Below are 24,620 nucleotides of genomic sequence, written 5' to 3'. Positions count from 1 at the left end.
TTATATTTGAATGGAGAGACAGAACCTCTCTTTCACTCCTTTCTTCATAATATGTCTAACCCTAAGTCATATTAGGAATAGTTGGATCAATCCCATAGAAAATGATGAATTCAATTAAAATAGAGAATGTGTATGGGAGAACAAAGTGAAATTTCACATTTGTGTTACATATAGATGTGACTTGCTCCAGATACTGCCAACCTTCTGAAAAGTCAGATATAAGTTTTTTAATAATAACCTAAATGCAAGCTACTTTCAAACTGCCTTATATCTAAACATGATTAAATTCTTCTCATACTTAAGTGATTGAATAAATTTATCTTGAGCAGGCTGAATATGAACCAGAGAATACTGGCCAAGTTGGGTGCTCCTTGTTTACAACCTAACTTGGATATACCATGAAGTAGATATCTTTGCCTTCCTTTTTTTTGTCACAGGTAGCAAGCTTTCTATTTTCAAGTTTAAGTTTTTGAAATGAACTATGGAAACTAAAACTCAAGTGAAATGCTCTAGCTTCAGAAGTAGTTCAGACATTTGACTGAAAGAGTGGTTCCAAATCAGAACTGAAGCATTTGCTAGACTAGTAGAGTTTCTATTGTATCAGGTCATACCTCTGCGCCTCTGCTTGATCAGATACTTAAGGTCATGAGTTACAGCCTTTAGACCTACATTCCTCACAAAATTGGTATCTGCAAGCTGCTTTTTTTCTCTCCATTCATTCTTCATATTGTAAATCTGTTTCAGTTTAAAAACACTCTATTAATGAGGTATGCTACCAAGCTACCAAGACTTACTTAGACTTATATTTAAAATTTGATTTTACCTGACATTACAAAAAAAAGGTTTATTAACCAGAGCACCACAGATTTCTTTTAACTTTTTAATTTCTTTTTTTTTATGTGTGTGTGTGTATGTGTGTGTGCGTGTGTACAAGGATGTGGTTTTGAATATACTTTTTAAAAAATTATCATCATGAATACAAAATGTTCGTCTTCGAATATCATCACAAAAAGATCCATTATTTTTCAGAATGTTTTCTGTCTTCCCACTCTGCTTTCTGGTTATTTTTAATGCTTAATCCATCATTCTGTGACCTTCTCCATAGGAAAGATATATGTAAATCTTTCCAAAAGCAAATAAATAGAATGAAAAAGAAAACTGTTTTGTTTTTACAGAAGTGCTGAAAAATAATATATAGAATGCAGGATGAAGCTCTGCTTTTCAGAGGACTGTCTGTTTACTTAACAGCAATTACTCATTTTATATGCTTATATTTGAAGACAGATAAACAAGACCTTATTCAGATTCTTAGACTGTGCCCTTGTGAGGAAAAAATTGTAAGCTTATGTGGAACTTTTTTTTTTTTTAATAGCTTTAATCATAATATTTGCTTTTTGTAAAACAGGTAAAAATAGATGATTGCCAGGGTGCAAATTTCATGAGTCAGGGAACAGTAAAGATCCTTTGGAAAGGAAGAAGTCTCAACAAGCCATTCAAGAGGTAATTTTCCATTTTGTTCTGTCTACTTTTTGGATCAAGTAATGTGGCCCTGTATTTCATTTCCACCCTTACCCTAACTAATGTTTCAAACCCTGCCCTAATTACTGTTGACAATACAGGTAGCTAGCTTAGGGACATAAATATTACTTCCATAGCAAAGCTGGTTAACGCAGTGTTTCGTTTTTCACCTTCTGCCCCAGCAGCCAGGAAATCTGGTATAGGGAGATCAATTATTATTATAATTTTGGCTTTTTTTTTTTTTAAATGGTTGCTGGACTTCTAAATACTAACTTACTTGGCCATTGCACAGTGAAGGGGTATGCTTTCACAGAAGGTCACACAGCTTTGTTTCAGCAGAAAAGCTAAAACCAAACATGTTTTTCAGACTAAAGCTTCTCGTCTTATCTTTGGTGTGAGCTTGGATGCTGGTTTTTGAGAACAGTCTCTGGGCAGACGAGGATTGCAAAGGTTATGGCTTATACACTCATACTCCTGTCATTAGTGATGATGAGTGCCTCTTCAAAGCATAGCTGCATCAATGTTGCTGTATTAGTGGTAGCTGTTGCCCCAATTAGATAATTGTTTCTAAGTGACACTGTGATATTTGGGTGTTATGTTTTCTGTACACATAAAAAAAGGATTGTTTTTTTTTCTAGCAAATGCCAGTATTATCGTTTTCAGGTAAAATCTAAAATGACCCAAAATGTTGTCCTTTGTTTGGGACACCGATTTTGTGATTTGAATTTTCAAATAAGAAAAATAAATAAATAAAAACTTTACATTTTATTCCATTGGAGGTTTGGGGCAGGGGAGAGGGGGTTAACACATATCTTTACCTTTTCTTACTGTCATTTTCTAAAAATATTCCTTCTGTTTTTTGTATGCTGTCTGTTTTCATAGTTTTTATGAATCAGAGCAGGATGTAAATAATAATGGTGAGCTTTATTTTTAACCAAGTAAATTCAAATGGTGTTAAAATTAGGCAGAATCTTTTTGTTCATATACACACAGAGGAGGCGCAGACGTTCATAGACGACTGAAATTACATTATCTTGACTCATGGACCTTTCAGAAATGTTTCTTTCTGTCTTTGCTGTAGTGTCTCTAACTTTGATTCCTTTGATAGTCTGTAACTGAGTAGGTCCCCAAAGAGGGCAGATAAGTCCCATTTACTCCTGCTGTCCCACTTATAGCAGACTTATTTCACTGAGATAGCCTTAATTATAGACAGGGTCTTTCTGACTCTCTGCCTAGTTTTGTGGAGCAGTCAGAGGATCATCCTGGACCATAAGGAACCTCCAGCGTTCATGTTATTCTTGATTTTGTTCTTATTTTCAGTGTACTGAATTGCTAACAATTATTCCAATCAAATGAGTGGGTGTGAAGTGGTAAAAGCAAGAAGCCTATGACTTCTAGTGTGTGAGAGTGGCAATAAATAGGGACCTATTTCTCAGCAAGCTTGCTCTATAGGAACAATCCTCTATGACTAAGTAATGATTTCACTTAGTTTTAGGTGTGCGATCACCTGATGAAGATGCTGGTGTTGCAAACCAAATTATGTCTGAGAATTCCCAGTATTCTCGGCTAATAATTCAGACTGAGGCTACATAATCTGTACTTTGTCTAATATGAGATCAGAGAAATTATATCATGAAAATCAACGGTGTTGTCACTGAAATATAGATGGTGTCGATTGTTTTACAAGCTGGGAAAAACAGCAGGATACTTTCAGTAGCTGTGTCCCTCACAGGAATTCTGTTATTCACTTTTTTTTTTTTTTCCCACAGGATAGAACATGGTCTTTGTGGAAGCTCATGCCATGAGTAATATTTTAGAATACTTTCTAGTACCTATTCTTGGTTCTTACACACTCTCATTTTAGCATATTTATGTGAATGGATGAAGAAAATTCAGTATCTCTTTATTTTCCAAGGTCTCTGGGTAATGTAATAAGGAGACTTAATTTTATGTTATTTATTTTTTACATCATCCTAAAATGTGGGCTGCCATTACAGCAAATGCCACTCTAAATGTCTACTTCATTAATTTAATTCTTTTAATTCTTTCTTCCTTTTCTGGATGTAGATCACCTTTCTTTTTCTCTGAAAAGAGTCTTGGGTGGAAATGAGATGGCATCATGGTTTATATGCCTCATAAGGTTCAGAGTGGGAGGCAATCACTTTCATATCACCTCTGTGAGGTGGTAGGAAAGCTGGAAGTCCAAATTAATTATGTGTCAATGAAATTAAAAGAGAGAAAGAAGGAGAAAACAGGAATTGGTTTAAACAACTACTCCATTTAAACTTCGCTGAGCAGCTAGTCATCTAGAAGAGTGAAACACACAGGTCTCAAATAAGAACTTGAGAAAGAAAGAATAGCTACAACTGTTGTAGCCTGGTGATAAAACCTCTATAAGCACTTAGACTGCAAATCAATTTTCATCCACATAGTTATTTAAGCATCTAAACTTCTGCTATTGGCAGAAGGAAGCTATTGGCATTTTTTCCCCATGTGTTAATACTGAGTATCTTACCATATAGATAGATCTAACTAAAAATGATTGGAACTAATCTGTTTTAGTTTTCATGGAATTACATTAGGGGTGCTCACAGAGGGAGTGATAATCTCTCAGCTGTTGAAGAAAAAAACTTAAATATTTCACTGCCTTTGCTGTAATATTGTCCCCAGTGTCCACTCCTATATTATACGATTTTCAGATGATAAATACTCAGTGGATACATAAGTTAAATTTTGTCATATCTGAGATTTTGAGAGGACAGATCTAATAAGTCTTCTTAAACTGGCCTAGTATCCCAGGAGCACACTATTTGACGCATAGTAATTTTTGTTCAAACCGTAGTCTATAATGATTGACATTTTAGACAACAATTTAGTGTTAGAGGTATTAAGCAGGCAGTAGGGCTGTTCACCCCCAAGTGCTTTGGGTGTGTGCTGCCTCCAGCCCTCCTTTTGCCCCATCACAAAAGATTCCCTAACCAAAAGGCAGGACCGACTTCCTGGAGAACTGGCATAAGCAGCATTGCTCCAGAAGATAACAAATCCATCCCTAACATGATATGCCCAAAGACGTGAGCTAATCCCAGATCCAGGAGGGGACTGGGGAGGCAATGAAATCTGGGCTTAGCCAGGTACTTTGATTCAGGTGGTTTTAGAAATGTTCTTTATGACATTTTCCACTGGCTTCTTTAATAGTCCGCTATGTGTCCTTACCCTTTACAAATAAGACGAGGGTTGTTGTGAATGCTACTTTTAGGCACTTTTCACCTCAATTCAGTTCAGGAGGAACAAGACATCTTGGCTTTCTAGTTTTAGCCAGGTGCTTACAAATTAGGGCATGTGGTGCTCAATGTTATCTATATAAGCTCTTTATAGGTTAGTGCCTGAAGCCTACGTTTTTGGTATGTATGAGTATAAGCTTGCCTGAGAGAAGTGGGTTCTTTCACATCATTTCACAAATAGGCTTATCCCTCCTGAAATACATTTAATTGTTCATATTTCTTGTGTCAAAAATAGCAAAAAGTCAGTGGTGTTTAATCTTGGCCATATGATCTTCTTTTCTGGTTGCGAAGGAGAAAACAGCAATTTCCTTTTTTTTCCTCAGGAGAAAGAAGAAGAAGACATCTCTCACCCCAGCAACAATTCTGTCACATTAGCGAGGAAATAAGGTGTGTATTGCAAATACTGTAGCAGATACAAAAATCTTTAAGAGCTGCACAGGACTTAGAATCATAGAATCATAGAATCATAGAATGCTTAGGGTTGGAAGGGACCTCTAGAGATCATCTAGTCCAACCCCCCTGCATACGCAGGGACACCTAAAGCACGTGGCGCAGGACTGCATCCAAGCGGGTTTTGAAGATCTCCAGAGAAGGAGACTCCACAACCTCTCTGGGCAGCCTGTTCCAGTGCTCTGTCACCCTCACTGTTAAGAAATTTTTCCTTAAGTTCCTATGGAATTTTTGATGTTTCAGTTTCCGGCCATTTCCTCTAGTCCTATCAGTGGCCACCACTGAAAAGAGACCATCCCCGTCCTCTGCACTCCCTCCCTTGAGGTATTTATATACACTGATTAGATCCCCTCTCAGCCTTCTCTTCTCCAGGCTGAACAGGCCCAGCTCCCTCAGCCTCTCCTCATAGGGCAGATGTTCCAGGCCCCTGATCATCCTTGTAGCCCTGCGCTGGACTCTCTCCAGCAGCTCCACATCCCTCTTGTACTGTGGAACCCAGAACTGGACACAATACTCCAGATGCGGCCTCACCAGGGCTGAGTAGAGGGGCAGGATCCCCTCCCTCGACCTGCTAGAGATGCTCTTCTTAGTGCACCCCAGGATCCCATTGGCCTTCTTGGCCACGAGGGCACACTGCTGCCTCATGGTCAACTTGTCGTCCACCATGACACCCAGGTCTTTCTCCGCAGAGCTGCTCTCCACAAGCTCGGTCCCCAGCCTGTACTGGTGTCTGGGGTTATTCCTCCCCAGGTGCAGGACCTTGCACTTGGCCTTGTTGAATTGCATGAGGTTTTTCACCGCCCAGTTGTCCAGTCTGTCCAGGTCCCTCTGGATGGCAGCGCAGCCCTCTGGGGTATCGGCTACTCCTCCCAGTTTGGTATCATCAGCAAACTTGCTGAGGGAGCACTCTGTGCCTTCATCCAGGTCATTGATGAATAAATTGAACAGGACTGGACCAAGGACTGACCCCTGGGGGACCCCACTAGCCACAGGCCTCCAACTAGACTCTGCACCGCTGATCACCACTCTCTGGGCCCTGCCATCCAGCCAGTTCCTAATCCATCTCACTGTCCACTCATCTATCCCACACTTCCGGAGCTTGCCCAGGAGGATGTTGTGAGGGACGGTGTCAAAAGCCTTGGTGAAGTCGAGATAGACGACATCCACCGCTCTCCCCTCGTCTATCCAGCCGGTCATTTCATCATAGAAGGCTATCAGGTTAGTCAGGCAAGATTTTCCCTTGGTGAATCCATGCTGACTACTCTTGAGCACCTTCTTGTCCACCATGTGCCTGGAGACAACAGCCAGTATGAGCCGTTCCATCACTTTTCCGGGGACGGAGGTGAGGCTGACTGGCCTGTAGTTGCCTGGGTCCTCCTTCTTGCCTTTTTTGAAGACTGGCGTGACATTGGCCTTCTTCCAGTCTTCCGGCACCTCCCCCGTTCTCCAGGATCTTTCAAAGATGATGGAGAGCGGCTTAGCTATGGCATCTGCCAGCTCCCGCAGCACTCTGGGGTGCATCCCATCAGGGCCCATGGATTTGTGGGTATCGAGGTTCCTTAGGTGCTCTCTGACCCAATCTTCCTCTACCCAGGGCAAGTCTTCCTCTCCACCAGCTTCTTCTCTTGCCTCTAGGGCCTGGGGCTCTAAAGGGCTGCCCTTGGTAAACACCGAAGCAAAGAAGGCATTGAGCAACTCTGCTTTTTCTGTGTTATTTGTAACCAAGGTGCCCATCCCGTCCTCCAGCGGACCCACGTTTTCCCTGATCTTCCTTTTGCTGTTAATGTATTTGAAGAATTTTTTTTTGTTATTTTTAACGTCCCTTGCCAGCTTGCCTTCCAGACGTGCCTTAGCTTTCCTTGTCGCATCTCTGCACTCCCTGACTACGTTCCTGTCTTTCTCCCAGGGGGCCTGTCCTTTTTTCCACATTCTGTATACCGCTGCCTTCTGCTTGAGCATTGCCACAAGCTCCCGGCTCATCCACGCAGGTCGCCTGCCCCCTCTGCCTCCCTTCCTACACACAGGGATGCACTGCTGCTGGGCGTGGAGGAAGTGCTGCTTGAAAACTAACCAGCTCTCTTGGGCCCCCCTTCCTTCTAGAGCACTAGCCCATGGGATTCTACCGAGGAGGTCTCTGAAGAGGCTAAAGTTGGCCCTCCTGAAGTCCATCGTCGCAAGGCTACTTACAGCCCTGCCTCCTCCTCGTTGAATCCTGAACTCCACCAACTCATGGTCACTGCAGCCGAGGCTACCCCCCACCTTAACATCTCCTACTAGGCCCTCCCTATTTGATAGCACGAGGTCCAGTAGCCCACCTCTCCTCGTCGGCTCCTCCACAACCTGCGTCAAAAAGTTATCGTCGACGCTCTGCAGGAACCTCCAGGACTGCTTATGCCTGGCTGTGTTGTCCTCCCAGTTGATGTCGGGGTAGTTGAAGTCCCCCATGAGAACCAGGGCCTGTGACCGTGAGGCAACATCCAGCTGCCTATAGGAGGCCTCATCAACCTCCTCGTCCTGGTCAGGTGGCCGGTAGCAGACACCCACCACAGTGTCTCCCACATTAGCCTGCCCTCTAATCCTTACCCACAAAGTGACTTGTTTTCACAGAAGAGTGAATAGCCATTCTGTATTCACCTTTTCAAAGTAGCTGTGATTTTACAGAACCATCTTACGTTGCCCCTCACGTGTCTTCTTTACAGGATGATGATTCTTGGCCTATATAGCTTTATTTAGTATGGAAGTCAGGATCATTCTTACCACTAGAATCCATACTTTCCTTGCTTTAGTGAGTCGTCTTTACGTAAATTCAGCTGGAAAACAAGCTGAAATTCATTAGCATTACAAGGACTAAATTCAGAATCATGTAGCTTTGGGGCAGTCTTAAAAAAAAAAAACTTAACTCTTATTCTTCTCCTGTCTTTTACCAACAGCTTTGGGTTATGAATCCACACCTGCAGAATATCAAGTAGTGTACATTCAGCGAGTTTAAAAAAAATACAGGCAGGGGCTCAAGTCAAAAGTACATTTATTTAATCTTGTCAGCATTCATTTACAATCCAACATTTAAAAGAGACAAGATTAAAATCATTTTCCCCACTGCACAAAGCACCAGATAAAAGAATCTTTTCAGTAATAGTATTTCATTTTGAGTTTCACCAGTCCATTTAGTTTTGATATTACAAGAAGCCTATTAGCTTTATATTCTTGCACTGAATGTTGATGGATTCTGACAGCTGTCACTGAGAAACTGAAAGAGATGAGGTTTTCAAGTAGAGCAAGAATTTTATTGAATAAAGGTGAAATTTACTTCACAAACATAAATCATAAGAATCAAGCTATATTAGCTGAAGTATGGATGGCGTAAAATACATGCCCTTGCCCCTACATCTGCTTTAGCCTTATTATATCACAGACATGCCTCTCTTTTGGAGATATAAGCTCAGATCTTTGCAGACACTTAAATATTCAGGTGTGGGCTATATGAGCCTTCAATAAACCTCATCAGGCCTGGTCTTATAATCACTTCTCGTCACTAGAGAAACCATCTGGAAAATTCTTTTTGTAATGATCAAGGGACACGTCAGTAACAAAACCTAATTCCCAACAACCTATTTAAGTATTTTATGCAGTGTGAAGGGCTCCTTTGGCTTTCTGTTTTCCTTGTTATCAGCCTCAGACACAGCAGAAAAATACAGAAAGAAACCCATTTCTTATGTCTTGCATGTATTTTCTGGAGAATGTTTGCTTTCATTCTGGACCACTAATTCCTTCACCTTAATTTATCTTTGTTTAAAGAGCCGCATACTTTTTGAGGTATGTAATAGGCTTTCTTGCTTATATTTACTTGATGATAAAGGAAAAGAATATGCAAAGCTTGATCCTGCTCTTGATTTTCATGGTGATGCTCTCAGACTAGGGAAGAGAATTGTCAGTTTTCCCCTGCTTAGTGTCAGCAAAGCGCCTTACCAGTATGTATGGTTCCATTATTGGCTCATCTATTATATAGTATTCTAATTCTTTCTTTGCTGGTGTCCTCACAGTATTTTCATGAATTAGTTTTCAACTCTTATTGTAAAACTCCCTGGGTTCAGGGCCAACCATTAGAGGCAGAAGCTAAAGTGCAGCTCATAGGTGTGAGTCCTTATGGCTTTATAGGTAAAGAGGAATGAGTAATTTGCTCACTTGCTCACAACTGACCTTGTGAAGGAGGTGCACAAGCTGGTGGAGAGAGGAGTTTTGGGTAACTTGGTTTGGTGCTTTACTATGGAATCACAAGCATATTTTATTTAGATGTTATTTTTTAACATTCCTTTTACTGCAATATACAATATATCAGTAGACAGCATAGTCAAATACTTAATAGCATGTCATTTTCTAAAAAAGTAAAATGAGCTTCTTGGTGAACAAAGAGCATTTAATTCACTTTGAATGATTTAATCTTATGGATTGTAACAGTTCTATGTATTAATGTGTTGTCAGAAGGATTTTCTGTGGTTCACCTTCATTCTATTATATTTGCCTCATGCTTTTGAGGCAACAGTTCAGTTCCTACAGGGCTACTTTATAAAGGCTGTCATTATTTAGAATGGATCATTTAATTAAGCTACCACAGGGTCTGTAAGTAAAATTAACCAGTGTAGGTAGGCTTGCGTGAGCCACAATTAGTAGGCAAATAGGTTACTGCCCAGTAGAGTTGCTGTAATCCAACTGTACATAGCTTCATAGAATTTAGGGACAAGTTTTGTTTACTTTTAATTATACCTAATGCCATTTACTTCAGCTAGGCTGTAGCTTGTGTTGCTACTAATTAATTTATCTAGTTAGTAAAATGCTTCATTTTAATACCACCATCTGACACTATCTGAGATAAAACTGCCTATTCTATAGCTGGAGGGAATAATTACAGAGAAAATATATCCATTGAATGAATTTTATTAAACTATATTTGTATCATGAACATGGCTACCAAAACCTCCAAAGATCTGCTTCTTGTTCTTGGCCTTGGGGCACTTACTTAATAAAAACCTAATGTAACTTCTTCAGTGACTCACACATTATGTAGTAATTGAATCTTCACAAAAACAGAGTATTGATCTTTTACTTCATGGTAAAATGCAGGTATTTGGAGGACCAATTTTAAAAATAATATATATATTATTTAATATAGTAAAATCAGACTATTTATTATCTGGTCATTAAGAAAAACTGATAGTCAAACAATAAAAGAAATGATATTCCAGCAGTGAGTATGCTGAACTGAGCCTTAGTAGCCTGGAATTCAGCTTAGTTGCTCTTTTAAGAGTAGCTTGAAGAGTAGCTGCTCTAAGACAATTCAATTTTAGGGAGCTAATTTTGATATAATAAATACTACTACCTCATGATGCAAAGCACTGATAGAATACAAGTTCCTACTGCCAATACAAATTTGTTCAAAATATGTGAAACATGACTTCAAACTGTCAGAAGTTCTGCTGCTGCTTTTCCTTGATTGAATTTCCTTCAGCAAGCCCACAGGCCCTTTCTCCATTCCCTCTGTACGAAAGTTGTTATGTCTGGATACCTTTTTTAGAAATCTCTGCACATTCTCTTTTGTTTGGACATTTGTGTAGGATCTTTGTGGGGGAATCAGCACAGCTTTCCCTTGGTGGTGTGGCCTGGATCACAACAGCCCATCTGAGAGGAACATGAGTGTAATCACTGTGTGCAAGCAGACAATCCAGAACTGCTCTGAGAGGGTTTTTGTCACAAAATTGATAATGCTGTGGGGTGAATAACAATTATTCACAGTTCCCACCTGCTGAATTCAACAGTACCAAAACACTGTTGAGAACAGGAGACAGCTTGAAAAGAAACATGAGCGGGGCAGCTACTTGGAGGGAGAGGAGAGCACCTGAGCAGCAGTTAATCCTTGTTTGGCCTTGCCAGAAGTTCTCCCCAAAGCATCAGCACCCTGCCTAGGCCTTACAGAGCTTTGATTGTCCTCTGCATTAAAAAAAAAAAAAAAAAAAAAAAAAAAAAAAAAGTGAAATCAGCACAAAATATCTGAGAATTTCTAACCTCAAATTCTCTAACATTGGCAATCTACCCATGTTCGCTGCATGAACGCCTGCCTTCTGTCGTCACTTTTTCAGCAAACCCAGTTACTGTGCAGAATGGTTGGATATTTGGCTTTAATAGATTTAAGAATTTTAGAAATGCAGTGATTCATTGAAGATAAGGTACCGAATGTGTGCAATCCAAAAATCAACTTTCTCAAGCTGTCTGGACAGCTGAGTGAGGCTTTCCTTTAGAAGTTGTTGCTGTATCACCGTAGAATTGTTGCAACCTACAAGGATGCGGGACTGCTTGTAGCAGGAGTAATAGCAGGGTAGTAGGGAATACACTGTGTCTCAGGCTTCTGGTAATTACAGTGAAGGTAATTAGGGAATAAGATTACAAATCAAAAGAATTCAATGATGTGCTACGTTTATGCAACTGTATTTAAGAATGGCTTTGTGAATTTTAATACTATGGCACAATAGCATGAACTAACAGAGTACAATTTGGGCATCAATATGAATTTCTTTGAGTTTGAGAATTAACATCAGGCCGTGGATCTTGTGCATGCATTTATCCAAAGATTGACAATGTTTGGTTCGATATGTCGTATCTTTTCTTTGAGAGCATGAAACTTCTACACTTTTGATTCATAATGGTATGTATGCTGGGGTGAAAAATGATAATATGATAAGTGTTATTTAGACTCAGTTAGCTGAAATTTGCCAACTCAGAAGAAAAATGTCTTCCAATACCTGGGTTTGCATAGCTCTTGTGAACAAATACGGTTTTGATAAATCAAAATACAGTTCATATTTTACTCAATTTAAGACTAATGACAAACTTCAGAATGTTTCAGTAATGTATGAAAAGTGTTCATTTTGCTTTCCAATTTTAATGATTTATCATTTTCGATACCTTTCTGAATTCTATAGTGCCAATAAAACATCTTCATGTTTTAGATCTTAATGTTGGCACTAGCCAAATATCAGTAATTACAGCTAGAGGTTACACATTAAAGAGATAATTTGTCAGTAAAGGATTCTGATAAATCATGGGCTTATCCCTGTGTAAGAAATTCTGGATGGCTTTGTGGACAGGCCTATTTAAACTTTAACCCAGAGTTTTTCCCCCTAGAAATATGCACTAAATTCTTTCTCCTTTTCTTTGCATATAGTGCGTCATATAAGATGGTAACCTTCAAAATGAGTTCTTCAATATAGAATATTTTCAATAAAGAATTCATTTTATATGTAGATTAAAAGTAAGGAAATCATGTGATAGTTAACAGTTTTGTTAACGTTACATAAGATGCGTCAATATTCTGACTAGTGGTTTATCACAAAATAGTATATTTAGAGAAAAAGCATACACTTATTGCAAATCAACAGATTATCCATTTATTAGTATGTCATTTATCTTTAGCACAATATCCAGCTAAGGGGAAAATATTCATTTATAATGACAAGTTACATTTTTATCTCCTACACTATTTATGGAGAAAGGTTCTGCTGATTGTACAATAGTGCTATATTTAAGGATGAATACACCATTCATATAAATAATATATTTAGATTCATGTAGTGCTGGAATTCTCAGGGAATCCCAAAGTCTTTTGCTGACAACTGTTGTTCAGTGTTTTATTTAATCAAACAAATAATGTATGGGGGTTTATAAAGAAGTACTGTTTCCAACAGAGTAATGGTTAAAATTGAAAATGTGCTTAGCTGCCTAATACCACTAATAAATGTAAGCAGTAGTTTTAACAAGTACACAAAATGCCCCTTCCCCCCCCCCCCCTTATTCTGCTCATATACTTTACTAAAATTTTTAAATAGTTTACATACAAAATACATCTGTTTTTTTAAAGTGGGTATTTATCAGTGGGGGGATGCAGAGTGGTGTCCATGCTTCCCCAGTGCCAACAGTCACCCGGAAGGCCTGGGAAGCTGGGGTGGCAGCCCTGGAAGGCAGGGCTGGATCCTCTCCGATGCAGTCCCAAGAGAGCCCAGCGCTGTGTGGATGCTCCCGCGCTGTCTCCTAACTCACCCACACGAGTCTCAGAGCACGGGACAGTGTTTTGTGCACTCTATTCAAGTCTCAGTGCAGTGCAATCAGCTGTGCACTGTCAATGCTCTAATATCAATCTAGGGAGTCAGACCTTATATCCCTTCTTTTACCACAAAAATGGTATCCTGTGGTTAAAAACCTCCTGAGAGGCTATTTTTGTGCAGTGTAATAGTGTAGATCACTGAGCCAAAACAAATCTGGAAAGCTTCTGAATAAAATATATTCTGTTTAAGGTATTCAGTTAGGAAATGTGTTTTAAAAAAATCATATACATTTATCTTGCCTCTAGAAAAAAAAAAGATGAAAGTGTAAAGCAGCATTCATGTTTAGAGCATAATTTTAATTTACTGATCATAGTAATCCCCTCTCCTCGAGTGTCAACATTTTAACAAATCTCTCATCCTAAGCAAAATTTTGAACCTAGAAAAGAAGAAAGTATTAAAAATGCCTTAAAAATTGAGATATTCACAACTTCAAGTCAAGAAACACGGACTTCCAAATCTAGCCCCTTTTATCCTGTTTTATTAGTTGCCCTAAGGTGTTTCTGCCTCCATATTCTAACTGCTATGAATCCCAATTCTATACTTTTAAGTAAGTACTTAATGAAATGGGGAACATTTTGTCAACATGCTGTTTTCAATTCCCACATCAAAGCTGACTGTTGAGTGAAAACATCCCAAGTCATTTTTTTGTTTGTCCTTGTGTCTTGCTGCACAGTGCTCTGCTGATTCCCTGAACATAATTTTACTGTGTGTTTTAATAGATTTTGATTATATATATTCCACCTAATAATTCTACATAATGTCATAGCAGTGCTGTACAGAGATGTAATGTTGCCTTCTTGCAGAATGCTATTTTGATTATACTTGGGAATTTTACCAGTTATGATACATGCTTTAAAAAGATGCTCTTTTCCAAAATACCCTCCTTCAACTTGTCAATACTTGAGAGAATTTCATGTCTTGCTTAAAAGGTTATGGAAGGAAAAAATTTTAAATTAGTACCTCAAAAATGTGTTTTCTTGCTGTTTTCTTTTTCCATGTCTATCTCTATTCTTTTTCTTAAATCTAATTAGATCCAATAGCTGAGAATGGATAGAATGGTATTGTGTCCTCAACACCTCTAGGGAAATAGAACAAATCAACAAATTCTTTTCTTCAGGCAAAAAAAAAAGGAGGGGGGGAGGTAATTGTCTTAGATTTTCACTTAAATCACAAAACAAAATGCATTAGCTGCAAGCTATTGCTGGGGGAGCCAAGTAGTTTTTCAGACGGAATTCACTTAATGTTATTGTAACAGATGCTGAAATCTACAGCAAGAAAAACAGTTTTTACTATATTTTTTGCCACTGGAAAATAACAATGCTCTAAGTTTTTGAGTCACCTATCAGGTAGAATCAGAAGTGGCTGCAGGGAGGAAAGGACTCCTAAAAAAAAAAAAAAAAAAAAAAAAAGGTACATGCTATAGATTATACTCATATAGTCATATAGTAGTATGATCAGTGGTATAGAAATAGCTTTGAGGCAAAGCTATAAGCACAGTTATATGCTGAAGTCAGCTCTTGTAGGAGCAGAAAACCTAAATTTCTGAAATAAAATGGGGCAGATTCTATTCTTTTATGTATTTAATGTAACATTTATTCACGTTTACAATTGCTTGTAGCTTCTTGAAAGACTGCTTGATTTCCCTGTGTTTAGGGATGGTCAGTGTGTTACTCCTGAATTTCTCAGACTTCTCGAGTAGTTCAGAAGCAGCCATTATGCTGGGACTGTGTCAGGGGACCAGCTGTGGAGCTGCACTGGAAAAGCACTGAACCAGATCCAGGCTGTGGAAAGAGTGACCACGTCCCTGCTGTGACCCAGGTCATCAGCCCCCTAAAGCAGAGCAGTAGGAGACTGGCTTGGGAACTGTGCTGCTTTTCAACCAATAACTGCTTTTCACAGTTTCCTCTTCGCTCCCTAAGATACATTTTGTGTACGCATACGTATGTGTTTTGTGGCTCTTCATTATATGAAAATACTGGCATGTAGCTAGAGGAAAGGGAGGTTGGATGCTGCTCGTATAGTTAGAACAAAAAGAAGTCTTCCTGTGTCTTCTCTGTTTATGTTTTAAATTTCCTGATTGTTCATAAAGCTATTCTATCCTTGTCATGTTCCTTTTCCACTAAGGTATCTGTACATGTGTGCTGCATTCTAGAGTTTAATAGATTTCATATTATTGCAATACAGAATTGCAATATTAAAACAAATTGCAATTTATTGCTATAGAAAATATATAAAACGAAATGGAAAATAAAAATATAGAAGTAAAATTTAACTATATCATTCAGAATTGCAGGAAAAAAAAATCAGTGATATAGTTACTCTTAAGCCAGGAAATAAAATAACCACAGTTTACAATGTTAGAAATCTCATACATTGTCAAATGATGTGAACAGAATAGCCTGATATTCCAATATCCTTATCATTTTGAAAGTTTTCAAGTTAGAATCTGGGAAACTCATGAAGTAATGGACTTTTTTATTTAAATTCCTGCTATACACACACACACACACACACACACACTGATAGCTAGTTAATCCTTTCAGAAATCTTCAGTCTTGCAAAAACACTTATTTCAGTTTTTCTTTCTTTCCTTGACAATACTCAGTCCTCTTGAAATCTGTAACTCTGCAACCTAAAATAGACATGATTTAAGCTGCGTAATGCAATGCTAAAAGTTTTGTATTGCAATCTAGAAACATTTATGCAGTCAAATTATTTTTTATTGTTTAAAGAATTAGACATCTGATTGTCTTGGGTTTTCCTAGTTTATCTGCTTAGTTACTGAAATTACAAGGTCACCCAATCCCCTTAAAGAAAGTAACAACAAAAAAGTCAATGTTACAAGATGTCAGATGACGGAATAAATAATTGCACTATCAAATTGCATTATCAAATATCTTAAAGGTAAAAGGGTATTTAGACATTGATGTCCAAAGAATTCTGTAGAAAATTGTTATTGATTTTTATGGCAACAATATAATTTATAAATCAATTAGCAAAACAATAAAAACAAATAGCATCCTGATAGCTATTTGATAATCAAATAAAAAAAAATCAAGATATTTGATAATCAGTAAGATATTTGAAACTGGAAGATAATTAGCTCTATTAACATTTTCTCACAGTCAGGAGTTAATAGGAGTCTATTATGGTTCCCTAGCCTAGTCCAAAAATTTCTCCATCATATCAGTACCAGGTGGTTGAGCTGTGGCTTTATTTCAAATACTTACCTAATGTGTGGTATGAGAAACTGAGAATCTATTGACATCTTTTGAACTAATCTAAATGAAAAGTAGCAAATCTCTTTTCTATGCATCCTGTGCACTAACAGTTTGGATCACCTCGTAAATGTTTAAAAGTCCCCTAACATTACTACAGCATGGATGCAACTTACCATCCTAGGACAAAGGGTCATTGATATTACCAATTTCTGGTTCCATTAATTTGTACCCTGGGAAAAAAAAATAAGGCCTCAAAGACACTCTTTGTGCCTGCTAGATTTCTTGTCAACTTGATGAGAAATGGCTAATTTTTGATGACTTGCCAGTAGGGCATCCCAGCTTTCACAAAGTGACTCTAAGGTCAAATGCGCTGCTACAGAGCAATCTGAAAGAAAAGAGTAAAAGGAGAAGGGAAAAAAAAAAAAGCCTCAAGAATGACAGGAGAGGTGTCCAACTAAAATAAAAGGAGAAAGGTCATAAATTAGACATCATAGTTGCCCTTAAGTCAGCAACTGTCAAAAAATTATTCCTTTGCAAGATACGTGCTCTGTATTTGCCAGTGCCCTTCATGCATGGGCCAAATACATCCTAGGGAAAGGCGCAGTCAGAACCCTGAAATGTTCCAAATAAAAGCTCTCAGAAACAAAGCATATTTTTGTCTGTGGAATTTACCAAGAATAGTAGTTTAAAGCCATCCCTTTAGAAAAGACTACTGCTTTCCTACCAGAAATGGGGCTCTGTTTTTTTGTTTGTTTGTTAATACTACTTTGATACACTGATTTGTTAAGGATGTTCTGGGGAATGGAGTTTCCTGTGAATTTTGGACCAGCAGAGCTTTGTCAAAGAGTTATCCTTTCTGTCACTGATGAAAAGAACAACTCAGGAAAATAAGTATAGACAGAGCATATTTCTGTCTTGTGGAAAATAGTTACAAATCCTTGGCATAATGTTTCCCAGGGAAAATAGGGCAACCCTGAGGCTGATGACGTTTGTGCTGGGAACTATGGTGATGGATAGCTGTAACCATCTTTCCTGTGGGTGGGTGCAGCTTTACTATTGCTTATATAACTTTTGAAATAGATGAAGAAAATGTCATTGAGAAGGCTGAACTGATGTTAGGCAAAACATTGGATCTGAATTATAGCACAAGCGATTTATTGGAGAAACAGCTTTCCGATGGAAGAGATTTGAAGTCTTATGTCGACATTTCAGGCCTCACCTTGCTTTGGTATCTCTCTCTTTTGTGATATGCTGCCCATAACTGCTTTTACATCATGTTCATGTGAATCTTCTTCTTCAGAGATCTTCATGCATATCTTAGGGTATAAAGTTAAATACTGCAGCTTACTGGCTGCCACCTGAATCAGATTCATACATAATTCCTTTTGTTGCCAGCTGAAGTTGTGAGAGAAGATTCAAGGGACTGTTGGTATCTTTTCACTTTCCTGCAGTCTCAACAGGGTGTTCTCATGTTGCTTCTTCAGTTCAGCAGAGTAAGGACAGAACGGGAAGCCCACTGTGCACTTGAAGTTGCTGGAGGTGGTCAGGGAGGAGAGGAAAGCAGTGGGAAGCACACTTCAGAGACATTGGTACAGCGCAAAAGAGGGATAGAAATCTCCGCATTTAAATCATATCTAACTGTCGACCTGCCGCTGCCCTGTTGTGTCTTTCTCCTAATACCAGTTACGTTCTTTTTATCCATGATTCCTTTCAACTGGTGACAGTCCTCCAGCTGCCCAGTCTATCTTCGTTCAAGTCCCGACTGCAACTCAGTTTTTACAGGAGTACAGTGAAACTGGCAGCAAGAACCTAGTCTTTTTTTAGCTATTAGCAGCAGACCAACTTGTGTTGGAAAAAAAGAGAATTCTTTTTTTTTTCTAGTTACTTTTGTTCTTATTTTTTAATTTTATTACCAGAAATCAAGGTTAATATCCTTGACTACTGAACTTTTCCATTCTTAGTACTGAACTTTGCCATTGCTTAAATAACTTTTTGGACTTAATTTATATGTGCTAGGTTTCTATTGACTTCTTCATATACACTTTCCTCATAATGTTGCATTTACTTTGGAAATATATTTTTCATAAACGTAAGAGAAGGCAGCTCCACTGAATTTAGCCATCAAGAATCTATGGGTAATTGGCACAGAAATATGTTATAGTTCTGAATCAAAGCCACTGAGATTTTTTGAAAGATTATATCACATTCAGTGTGCTTGGAGCAGGCCTTTTGTCAGTAAGTGAAGGTAAATATCTTTCTGACTTTTTGTGTTACATCCTTGCAGCAGTGAATGAAATCCTCTTGTTTATTGCATAGAAAGCCTCATGCCTTAACAGAATGGAGCAGAATGTAGCAACATGGTTTACTAGTCTGGACTCAGCAACCATTTTTTCATTATGCTGTAAGTATTTACAGAAGCTGTATTTGATTTATATAAAACTTGAAATGTACACTCCTTTATGAGAATTTTCAGTTTGTAAATTCTATATTCCACTCTTTTGTTTTTTTTTTGTTTTTAATTTCTTTTGTTTTTTGTTTTTAATTTACTGTATTCCCTTGAAGGCTTTCCTTAAACTAGTTCACTTGTTGTAAATTCAGCAGTGATATTCCTTAAATAAACAGAAGTGTAGAACATAATATCCTGGTAACACTATTTAGAAAATCAAAATAAGGCCCCCAAGCTATTCTGAAGATGAATTAATTATAAGATTCCAGGAAAAACACTACATTGACATCTTACACGTTTCAGTGTGTACGTAATATGACAGCGTGCACTTAATAAACTTGTTTTGATGCTTACAGTATGAAGAAATACTTTCTAAGAATCAAAAGATTCAGCATAAGGTATACTCAAGTGGTAAAATCTACTTATTTCTCCTTTTAAATTATTGAGACCTACCTCTATTATACAAACAGCTCACTTTATTAAAAAAACCAAAACACCAGAACAAAGGATCATGTTTTAAAATGCTGAGACCATGTTAAGATATTGTGTTGAGCTCTTTCTCTTATGTATAAACACTCACGGTTTTACAGATATTTTGTGTAATGAAATCATATAGTAGATTTCTTAATGTTCTTTCAATAACAATTTTTTCATTTCTGCTTTTATATTTATGCATTTTCAAGTTCTCTCTCCTATGTACTGCTTATATATGCACCTTTTGCTGAGCAACTCTCCAAAATTTAAATTTCTCTCAAAATTCCTGTAAAATCAATTTATACCTGTAGCTTTCTAATCCTATTTTCAGAATATTTACATATTGTATTAGAGTGTAAATGCTATGTAGGCAAAGACAGAGGTGCTTTATTAAATCAGTGTACTTTTTCCTCATTGACTGGAGAACTGAGGGAGGCTCTTCACAATTCAGGATGTTGTTTGATGACGCTAGTAGGAAAATTCAGTCCTAAAATAATGACTAAAGGGAACCCTGCCTTGCATTTCCCTAGGAAGCAACTGGAAATTTGGAAGGTTATTTTTCCTCTGAAAGATGGAGTAGCGGCAGCTATTTTGGCCAGTTTTGCCAATGTAAGAAATGAAAGACATAATGTGTGATTTAAACCTATTTGCCTAGAAAGTACCTTAGTGTTCTGCTTTCGGTATGCTACCGTTTGAGGCAGGGACACAGGGCAGAAAGACATTCAAGATGTTTGGTGATAGAGAGCACCTGAAAGCTCTTGATGGCTCTCACTAAGCTATGTCAAGTTGTAGAGGCTGTACTGGTGCAGTGCCATTATGTTTTGTGTAACTTAATGAGCTCTTGTGAGAGCAGAAGCATATTTCACCAAGGACGTAGCTGAAACGTGCTGCAGTCCATTATCAGGTTATTTCACTTGGCTATCTTTCCATGATTCGTGTAGTCCATAGCATAAAAATCTTGACCATGATCATACGGTTACCTTATTATATGGGCCTAAGGCATATGTGCACTGTCAGAGAAATAAAAAGTCCTGGCCTCATTAAAAGGCCTTGGGAGATAAAGGAGATGAATCACTTGAGCCTGGTTGTGTAACACCTGTATGATCCTCGCTCATATTTAGCAGTATTAGAAAGGAGGCTTTATAGTAGCTTAATATTTTAGTATTTGGCTTTGGCCACAGAAGTGCCATAGGGCATGAGTGATAAAAATAAAACTTAAGATTTTTAATAATCTCATAAGATCCAAGTGAGTTTGCAACAAAGATTTTAATTAGTTCTTGCTCTTATTTGCCTGCTTCTTTTACTGCTATTACTGAACCTTGGAAATGACCTTGATTCTGATGATAGTGATTTTCAGTCCCAAAGCTTCCTGCACATAGCTCAAACATCAGATTATGCATATATTTGGGTAAGCACCTTCTTCCAGAGAAACTCACAGATTGTGGTAGCCTGCGCAGGAATTAGCACTTGCATATTCTTCTCTCTCTTGCATACAAGATAACTGGAACTGTTACTTAAGTAAGAGTAGTGGAAACTCACACAGGACAAGGATTCAGATATCAGCCTTCTTGGCAATGGGCTAACTGCAGCACTAGCATCTAGTTCATGGTAAATTTCTGGCTGCTAACCCGTGTTGTCTTTAGAGTGGCTTTGAAGGAGTAGTGTATTTGGCTTCAAAATCTAAATCAGTAATATTATGTTAATTGGCACATTTTTCCGATGAATGTGATAGCTTTTAATGATCATGCCTTTGCTCTTTGATGGTGTTTTAAATGGGAAACAACCAGAGTGTTTACAGAGAAAATGCTCTGAGCCACAATCAACCCTCCAATAAGCAAATATAATAAAAAGAGATTTTTTTGCTTACAGTAGATCTGAAATAGTGTCAAAGAACAGTGCAAACAATCGTTTATTACAGTTGTGCTCATATTAAATTTATAATCTTACTCTATCCCATAGGGATTGAATCCAACCACCATTACAAATATTTATTTCATTGGGGATTCAATAAAAGCACTGCCATATCCTCTTGCTTGCTTGCTTACTTCTGAGTTCTGCTCATTGTTCTAAAAATCTTCTCATCCATTCCTGCATTTTTCAAAGTCTAATGTTTCTTGGTACTTTCTTTTCTGAAAAAGAAATCTCTTATTCTCAGAGAAAATTCAATTTCTTACAGAACTCAAGAAATGGATAAGTTTTGCTCACCTGTTCATTTTAATGGTCTCAATATTCACATTTTTTAGCATTATAATGCACACATATACATGCACAAATTTATCCATCCACTTCAGTATCTTTGAGTTTTCTTAAAGGTCTTCCTCTTTATTTCCACATGATTATTTCATATCATACAGTACTGGCCTTGATCTGGGAGAAAACTGGTAGTTTGTGGTTAGATGGCTATCTAGAATCTGGAGCTTTGGCTGTGATTCCAGCCTGTATTTTACAGACTGTGACTGCAATTGCAAGCTAGATTTGCTAAGATACCTACAACTGACCTTTGATATCCTCCAGATTTATTCAGCCTACCTGCCAAATATAGTTCAAGAGTAATGTCCTTATTATGATTAGATTTGGTCAAAAAGATTTCACTAAACAAGTTTTAAGAAATAATGATAATTAGGAAAATCATAGCTTTTTATGAATTCTTTTTTTTTTTTTTTTTAGTTTTACATTCCTGTTAGGCATCTATTAGTTCTACTAAAAGGAAAAAAGAGAACCAGCTCTAGAGGTCTTGCTAGTACATTTATTTCTCAGACTAGGCTCTCAGCATGCTCCATTTACACAAGAGAAATCCCTTCAATTATAAGATCCTTAATTTACCCAGGAAATTTTGTAAGGAAAATGATTAATTACTTTAAGCAATCACTTTTACAGATAATCACAGTTCTTTATTTAAACTGAAAAAGCAAGAGGGATCCTATGAATAAAACATAAAGGAAAAAAAAAAGAAAGAAGCTTTTAGTTTAATAAATATGAAATCAGCATTGAAATAGTTCTGCAAATAGACAAATCTTGTTAAAATCATACTGCTGTTCATATTGACTATTAATTAAGGAATTATTCTTTATTAAAACAGAACAACATTTGAAGGAAGATACCCAGCTTTTGTTGAAATGGCCCACTGCAGCACATACTTGAATATTTTTATTCAGTTGACCCTAACAGCCAAAAACATGCTGCATAAGGAAACATAAAGCAGTGCTGAATGGGAGAAAAACAGGTCTTTTGCTTATGCATTCTTGACTGTTATGTATTCAATTCCCTGTGTTTTGTATAGGTATTCATATAGATCCAAAACAACAGCAGGGAAGACTTTATCTTCCTGTGAGAACTATGACCTGAAAGCGCGAGGTTGTAAGTTTGCCTCCAGGGAAGCACACAGCATTTTCCGTAGCTCTCCAAGCGGTGCCTTTCTAGGATGTGCCCCACGGAGGCAGGCCGGGGGATGGCTGCATCAGCTACTGTTAGCTGCCTGTCCGTGTTCGGGTCATGGAAGAGTTTGTCTTATGCACAAAACCTGTAGATGCTCTAGGAACTTTAGTGTGAAAACCCAAGGCACATTTGTTTATATGTGCATTGTTTGTATGGCAGATAGGCATCATACTCCAAAAGTGCTATTTAGTTCTTAAGTACTAAATTATTCTGCCTAAATTCTTTTGTGGGTATTTTAAATGATACTCAAGTAGAGTTGAATGTTCTGGATCAAAGAGACTGGACAAGGAAAACTTCCCTTTACTACAACAATCAATTTCTCCTCAGAATTGTCATGCTATCTGATATAGCCGGATAATACATCTGACACAGAGTATATGTGTTATTCTTATGAGGATTGGGCTAAGAATCTGTGTGGGCCCAAACAGAACCAAACAATATGTTCTTAGACATCAACATTTACACTTTTCTTACTTAAACAGAGGTATAAGAAGCAGCAGTTCAGATCTGAGCCTTCGGTATCCCTCGTGTTAAGTGATATGCTGAAAGGACATAGTCCTAGCTCTATACAGAGATGCTGCATAGAGTGTGAGTGAGGGAAATGGAGTATTAGGTTAAGGGAAGTAACCCCTCAGAAACATGACGTATACATACACTGGCATGAACATAGGGTTTCTGTCCTTTCTGTCTGTGATTGTACAGGATATTGCCACGCTGTTGCAATGATGCCCTGTTTGCAAAGCGTTCTGAGTGGTTTGTTAAGGTTTCAGCTGAGAAGCACTTCACTTAGAGGTAGGCGTTTATCATCTATTTATCATCTTCTAGCTGTGATGGCCTGCTAATGTTTCATTATTCCTTTTTTAAAAAAAATTCAAATACAGTGCAATTGTGTAAATTGATAGGTTTTCTTACTCTGTATTCCAAATATTTCTCCTTTTAATAAACTATGACTATTTTTAAACTTCCCCTAAAGGGAAAATATTCATATTTAAAAGGTTTTGTACCCAAGTAACCATCTCTTCTGAGGAAAACTTTAATTTTTTGTTTTTGTATTGAATCAAGCCCTTGAGGATGCCCATCTATTTCAAAATAATTATCCTAATGGGCAGCAGAATACTGGTTTGCAAGAGAGTATTCTGCAAACACAGATTTGGTGGGAACTCTATTAGTCCTTTGCCTTCCCGGTGACCTTGAATCAAATCATCTTCTCATTTCTTACAGGTGTGGGTCCTGGTCTATTGCAGAATAATTATGTTTAGAAGGGACCTTTAGAGATTATCTAGCCCATCAATTTTTGTCTATCAAAGATAAGGTTTCCTTGCGCCAAACTCCCACTCATTTCAGAACTTTTGGATTCCCGAAAGCAGTAAATATTGAGGCAAAGAAGGCATTAAGGACCTCAACCAATGTCCTTTGCCACAAGGTCCATCTGTCCGTTCACCAGCAGACTCATAAACATGGGGCTTCTTCCAAGTTGTCTGAAAAAAAGCCTCCTCTTCTTCCCAACTCAGTGGGGAAGAATAATAATGTTAGGTAAACCATAACATTACCCATTTATTTGCCTTTTTTTTTTTTTTTTTTACATCTTCTGCAAGGATGTGGTATGTTGACCCACATCTTGGCTCAGTAAAGCCCAGTTCAGCCT

This window comes from Tinamus guttatus, unplaced genomic scaffold (assembly GCF_059628265.1).
Source record: "Tinamus guttatus ecotype Peru unplaced genomic scaffold, ASM5962826v1 Tinamus_guttatus_pri_ptg000288l, whole genome shotgun sequence".
Lineage (NCBI taxonomy): Eukaryota > Metazoa > Chordata > Aves > Tinamiformes > Tinamidae > Tinamus > Tinamus guttatus.
The sequence above is the reverse complement of the archived record's forward strand: the minus strand, read 5'-3'. Positions refer to the sequence as shown.